Source organism: Palaemon carinicauda, chromosome 24 (genome assembly GCF_036898095.1).
Source record: "Palaemon carinicauda isolate YSFRI2023 chromosome 24, ASM3689809v2, whole genome shotgun sequence".
In the NCBI taxonomy this organism is placed as follows: Eukaryota; Metazoa; Arthropoda; class Malacostraca; order Decapoda; family Palaemonidae; genus Palaemon; species Palaemon carinicauda.
Window position 1 is genome coordinate 63,275,198 of NC_090748.1, and position 7,500 is coordinate 63,282,697.

Consider the following 7,500-nt stretch of genomic DNA (forward strand, 5'->3'; position numbering starts at 1 on the left):
AATGTATAGGGTATAGGACGAGTTAAATAATTGAACGAAAAATTATCTAACTTGTCTACCACAGGGGTGGCCAACCTTTTGTTTCTCATGCACCACTTTTTTTTCACTTCTAATTCAGATGCGCCTCACAAACTTTAACCCCCTTTCAATCCTTTAAGTATGGTTATTTGGACACACACACACACACACACACACACACACATATATATATATATATATATATATATATATATATATATATATATATCATTAGTATTATTATTCTTTATATGAGCTGGCATGATTTTTCTTTTATTATCTCTGAGGTATAATGCGCCACTTATAATCGTGCAATGCTCCATAGGTTGGCCACCCCCGGACCACAATCAAAATATGTAGATGAAAAAATAACTGAAGGTATGTGGTTCAGTAATGGCTGTTGGGCTTAAGATAGGTGAATTTTTTTTTCTTCGATTGGCTAAATGACCAAACAATATTACATATTTCAATCTTTGAATATGCACCGAATACTTTGACATATTCCTTACATATTCTCTGATTTCTTCGCCAATATAAAAACATTGCACATGCTATTAAACTCATATACAAAGAGGATGGTTACTGTACAGCAACTGTTCAGTGACTATTTCCTCAAATGGTAAGGAGAGAAGAGATTTTTGTTATGGAAAACAAATCTTCGAGGTGAAAAGCACATCATAGCCTCTGTACCATAACTTTCCACTATCTTTGGGAGGGAGTTCTCTAACTCGGGATGACACTCAACCATACTCTCTCTCTCTCTCTCTCTCTCTCTCTCTCTCTCTCTCTCTCTCTCTCTCTCTCTCTCTCTCTCTCTCTCTACCCTTTTAAACAGCTATTTGGGCAAAGTAAAGAAACGGGCAAAGAATTTCTAGTCGTTTATTGACACGTTTCCTTTCTCTTATCTTTATTATTATCTTCACCTTTGAAGTCCATTTTGAAAACCATACATATTTCCCTTCTGTTTTCATATAGACACGTACATTAATTACTGAAATCCTTTTATTGATTCTCTCTTATAGTTTGTTCTCAACTTTTCTGTATTCTTTTCCATATTGGGCTGCTTCCCTTATGGTGTACTTGGGGTTGTATTGTACTGCTTTTCCAAGTAAGATTGTAGATTGGACCGTAATAATCACCATAATAGAAATGATAAACCAACGCTGGAGAATATGCAGGGATTGTCAAAGAGTACCTTTTTCGTTCTCCCAGATGTCTTAGGATACTTTTGACTCAAGACGAAATAAGAATTGGAATTTAGGCATTTGATTTTATTTCGTATGCTGTTAAATTTTATCAACAAAAGGAAAAAAAAAACGCAAAAAACATATTTGCATAAGAGAAAAAATACATGAAAAGGAAAGGCGCATACTAGAGAGAGAGAGAGAGAGAGAGAGAGAGAGAGAGAGAGAGAGAGATTAAAAGCACAGTCCAAACAGAGGGGAATTCACTTACCTCCGTTTGTATTGATGTAATATTAACGAATCTCCAAGCAACCCAGCTCACGGAATGTCTTTGCGAAGCAATTTGCTCCCTCCTTAATTTTATCAGTTTGTAATTAAATTCCTCTCGGCTATATGTTGAAGAGAAGTGCAAACGTCTTCAGGGTAAGGAAAGAAGTGAATCTAATGACGTCGCTGTTTGGAGTCTTCTATAATCATCATCATCATCTCCTCCTACGCCTATTGGCGCAAAGGGCCTTAGTTAGATTTCGCCAGCAGCCTTAGCTTGAGCTTTTAGTATCAATACTTCTCCATTCATCATCTCTTAGGTCACACTTCATAGTCCTCAGCCATGTAGGCCTTGGTTTTCCAACTGTTCTAGTTCCTTGTGGAGCCCAGTTGAAAGTTTACTGAGCTAATCTCTCTTGGGGAGTACGAAGAGCATACCCAGACTATCTCCATCTACCCCTCATCATGATCTCAACCATATATGGCACTCGAGTAATCTCTCTTACAGTTTCATTTCGAATCCTGTCCTGCCATTTACAGTAATTCCCAATATTCTTCTGTGGGATTTCTTATCAAATCTACAAAATCTGTTGGATATTGTTTCACTGTCATGCCACGACTCATATCCATACCGTAACACCGATCTCATTAAACTGATATATAGTCTGATTTTTTTATACGTAATTTTAGGCATTTTGATTTCCAAAATTTACTTAACCTAGCCGATGTCTGGTTTGCTTTTTTCAATCTTCCATTAAACTAATTTTCTAAAGATCCTATATTAGAGATCAAAGTTCCTAGATATTTAAATGATTCCACCTCATTAATCCTTTCTCCTTCCAATGATATTCCATCTTCCAATGCATACTTCGTTGTTATCATCTCTGTCTTTCTTCTATTGATCTTCAACCTAACCTCATGTGATATTCCATGCATTCTGGTAAGAGTTTTCAAGTCCGGTGGTATTCTGATAATAAGGACAACGTCATAAGCATACTCTATGTTAGCTAATTTTCTGCTACCAATTCAATCCAATCCTTCTCCACCATTTCCCAATTGTTCTATGCATTACAAAATACATGGTGAAAATAAACAACAGAGGTCACAACACATTCCCTTGGAGTACTCCACTGTTCACTGGAAATTGATTTGATAGGACTCCACTATCATTAACTTTGCACTCGGTATGCTCATGAACACTTAATAAAAATTTACATTTTTAAGAGGAACTCCATAATAACATAACACTCTTCACAAAATTGGCCGGTGCACACTATTAAAGGCATTTTCATAATCTGCAAATGCCAACAAAAGTGGATATCTATACTCTACACATTGCTGTACCATATGTCTTAAAATAAAAATTTGGTTAGTACATCTTCTACCTTTTCTAAATCCTGCTTGTTCATTTTTCAGCTTTTCATCAGTCTTTCTCTCTAGTCTCTTTGGAATGAGCATACTATACATTTTTATGACAACTAACGTGTGATACCTCTTTAATTAGTGCAATCAATCAGATCTTCTCTTTTTATCATTTTCACTAACACTTCCAGCTCCTATTTATCAGGATTTGCCTCTTCACGCCACATTCTAAAAAATGATCTTGTAAATATTCTGGGAGTCATTTAACTTTCAGCCAATACCATATCAGCAGTTATTCCATTGTATCCAGGAGCTTTCAATCTCTTGAGTTTTTTAATGATAGCTTCGACTTCAAACACAATGAATTCCTCAGCTTCAGGTATATCAGTCAAATTATTCCCTTTCACATTTCATATGCATGATCTCATTAAAACGTTCCATTCATCTTGTGTTGTTATGACAGATCTATCTCTATTTTTATGGGCATATGCTTCTTCTTTGCCCCAATATGGATTTCATTAATAATTATGTGAACAATTCTTACACCATAGACACTCCATAAATTCATAGCTATGTCAGTCTCATCTGCTTTACTGTCTAAATATTCTCTCCAGTCATTCCTGGCTTTTCTTTTGACTTCACTATCAATACTGGAATACTTAGCAAGCTCTAACTTGTAATTTTCATTGCTTCCCCGAAAATTTTCAACAATCATTTTCTGTCTTTGTCCCCTTTTTATAGTATCCCAAGTATCATTTGATATCCATGGCTTCCTCCTTGTAACTACATGTCCCAAAACTTCACTACCAAATGACTGATATGTGTTCTTGATATGCCACCATTCTTCGTTAATAGTGTGCTTTTAGTCTCTTAAAGTCTCTCAGACTGCAAATCGATTCCTACATTCAATTGAAAAGGTTTCTCTGTGCTCATCTTCTTGAACCTTAGTTGTATCAAACTTAGGTATTCTATCTACATTTCTGTTGGGGGCTTTCATTTTGATTTCAGTGTGGTAAGGAGGAGCTAGTGATCACTACCAATATCAGCACCTTCACAGCTTCATACATTTCTCAGAGTCCTTCTTATCTCAATATCAATGGCTATTTGATCTATTTTGTTTTTGTAATTGCCACATGGTGAAGTCCATGCATATTTGTGGATATCCTTTTGCTGGAAAAGAGTTACTTCAATACCTAGATTGTTTGTTAAATAAAAACTTATAAAGTGTGCCCCATTTTCATTTGCAACTTCGCCAAGACCCTCAACACCCATCACATTCTCTATACCTTGATTAGTCCTTCCAACTCTAGCATTGAAGTCACCAATCACAATTTTAATATTTCGCTCGGGGAGCTCATCTATTACACTCTGCAGTTCTTCATAGTATTCAACTTTCCTCTCTTCAGGGGAATCATTTATTGGTGTATAGCAAATTGTAATTCTCAAGTAACAGTCTACTATTTACAGCTCTCCATTCCGGTAATACCTTTTCTGATCTAGGTGTCATCATCATTCCTATCCCTTCTCTTCTAATTCCATCTTTACTTCCTTATATATATATATATATATATATATATATATATATATATATATATATATATATATATATATATATTTGTATATATATATAATTATATATATACATACATAAATATATATATATATATATATATATATATATATATATATATATATATATAGATATATATATATATATATATATATATATATATATAATTATATATATACATACATAAATATATATAAATAGATAAATATATATATATATATATATATATATATATATATATATATATATATATATATATATATATATATATATATATATGTATGATAAATTTTTGCACATTTAAACGTGTTTTTCATATTCAAATAAACCATATATTTTTTGATACATTAATGTCTGGATTCTCTTAACAATCTCGTGATCAGAGCCCCAGGCGAAATCACACAAAGACAAGAGCTTGTGACCGGCCAGGAATCGAACCTTGGTCCAGCAAGCTTGTATAGACAGTGAGTACCACTTGGCCACGATCCCGAGGTCGTTAAGAGAATCCAGACATTAATGTATCAAAAAAAAATATATGGCTTATTTGAATATGAAAAACACGTCTAAATTTATCATTAATCGAATACCAAGTAACAAACTACCAATTAGCTACGATGGTGAAGATGGGTTGATTTCAATTCTAAGTACAAAACACCTAAATTCGATAGATATAAGTACAGAAGAATTGTCATTGACTTTTATCTTTCTTCGTGGCCAAGTGGTAGTCATTGTCTATACAAGCTTGCTGGACCAGGGTTCGATTCCCAGCCGGTCACAAACTCATGTCTTTGTGTGATTTCTCCTAGGGCTGTGATCCTGAGGTCGCTAAGAGAATCCAGACATTAATGTATCAAAAAATATATGGCTTATTTGAATATGAAAAACACGCCAAAATGTGCAAAAATGTATCATTAATCGAATGCCAAGTAACAAACTACCAATGAGCTACGATGGTGAAGATGGGTTGATTTCAATTCTAAGTACAAAACCCCTAAACTCGATAGGTTAAGTACAGAAAAATTGTCATTGACTTTTATTTTTCCCTCTCTGCCAAGTGGTAGTCACTGTTTATACAAGATTGCCGGACCAGGGTTCGATTCCCGGTAGGTCACAAGCTCTTGTCTTTGTGTGATTTCGCCTGGGGCTCTGATCCCGAGGTCGTTAAGAGAATCCAGACATTAATGTATCAATATATATATATATATATATATATATATATATATATATATATACTATATATATATATATATATATATATATATATATATATATATATATATAATATTAAATATTGCCTTGGTCTAAGATTTCTTTACCAATCCCCTTCAAGATATCTAAACTATATTTCATAAATTCCTTCTCCACTGGCTGTAACTTCCCAGTCTGAAGTAACTTCCCAATCTGAATACAGTAAACTATACATTTTTTTTATAAAGATTCCCGAATTTTATTTAATAGCTTCTATTTGAAAGATAGTTTCGGCAACACTTATCAAGGTCATTACTTGTCTCGGAGTTGATAAAAAACTCATTCGTCAAATATCAAGACAAAATCTAGACACATTAAGTTTAATATGGTGTTAGTTTAAACTTCCTTGGTCAACTAAAAACTACGTATTATTATTATTATTATTATTATTATTATTATTATTACTTGCTAAGCTACAACCCTAGTTGGAAAAGCAGGATGCTATAAGGCCAGGGGTTCCAACAGGGAAAATAACTCAGTGAGGAAAGGAAACAAAGAAAAGTAAAATATTTTAAGAAGAGCAACAACATTAAACCAAATGTCTCCTATATAGATTATAAAATCTTTAACAAACCACGAGGAAGAGAAACAAGATAGAATGGTGTGCACAAGTGTACCCTTAAGCCAGAGAACTCCAACCCAAGACAGTGGAAGACCATAGTACAGAACCTATAGCACTACCCAAGATCAGAGAACAATGGTTGTATTTTGGAGTGTCCTTCTCCTAGAAGAGCTGCTTACCGTAGCTAAAGAGTCTCTTCTACCCTTACAAAGAGTAAAGTGGCCACTGAACAATTACAGTACAGTAAGAAGAATTGTTTGGTAATTTCAGTGTTGACAGGTGTATGAGGTCAGAGGAGAATATGTAAAGAATAGGCCAGACTATTCGGTGTGTTTGTGTGTAGGCAAAGGGAAAATGAACCGTAACCAGAGAGAAGGATCCACTGTACTACTGTCTGGCCAGTGAAAAGACCCCATAACTATATAGCGGTAGTATCTCAACGGGTGGCTGATGCTCTGGCCAACCTACTACCTTTGAAATGTAATAAATGAGATGTCGTTAAGGTGGCACGTACAATGTTAAGTAAAAGGTTCGTTTCTTCAGAACTTGAAGAGAGGAGACTCATAGTCATTAAGACCATTCACAAAAGCTTTGGCCACATAAAAATCCAATACTGTACATATCACATTAAAATTATAGCAATTTACTAGCCTATGAAAGTGAACCGAGTTGAAGTTTTATCAACATTTTCCAAATAAGTTCTTAGGGTAATTAATTAAAAGAAAATTTTGCCTGGAAATGACACTACATAGCTTCACCCATGTCAGCTTTGCAACGAGACACCAATTACTCTGGGATGTAACACCATACAGGAAAAGAGTAATGTTCTCTAGACAGAGGTAAAGATTTTATTGATCTGATAAAACTTAATCAATGTGTCCATATTATACAAGGTCCCTGAACCCTGTTAAATTGGAAGTGGTTAACTGTTTAATGTTGTTTTCAGGATAAAGAATTTAGATGATTTCATATAATCACTATGTTTTAAGGTCAAGTACCTTCCTAATAATAATGTTGCTCCAAGTTCTATAGAAGGGACAGGTACATTTAACAACTGAGAACAGATAAAACCAATAGACAAATAAGTGAAACTTTTATCCCAAAGTCTTATAATATCTGGTTTGCTCTCAGATGAAGTGTTTTTCGTGTATTATTAGTATAATACAGGCTGACGCTCCATGCTAATTACTTCCGCATAATCATTAGGAACCATAATGCGTTTATATTATGTGGTTGCTCAGATGATGTAAGTGGCGTTACTGTAATAAATAGTGATGAAATAAAATAGG

At 34.2% G+C, this 7,500-nt stretch overlaps 1 protein-coding gene across 1 annotated transcript in view; it reads left to right on the forward strand.

Moving 5' to 3' along the window:
- LOC137618127 (globin CTT-VIII-like) overlaps positions 1-7,500 on the forward strand; it is a 642,050-nt gene that overhangs the window by 136,712 nt on the left and 497,838 nt on the right. The gene's annotated exons all lie outside the window — the stretch shown is intronic.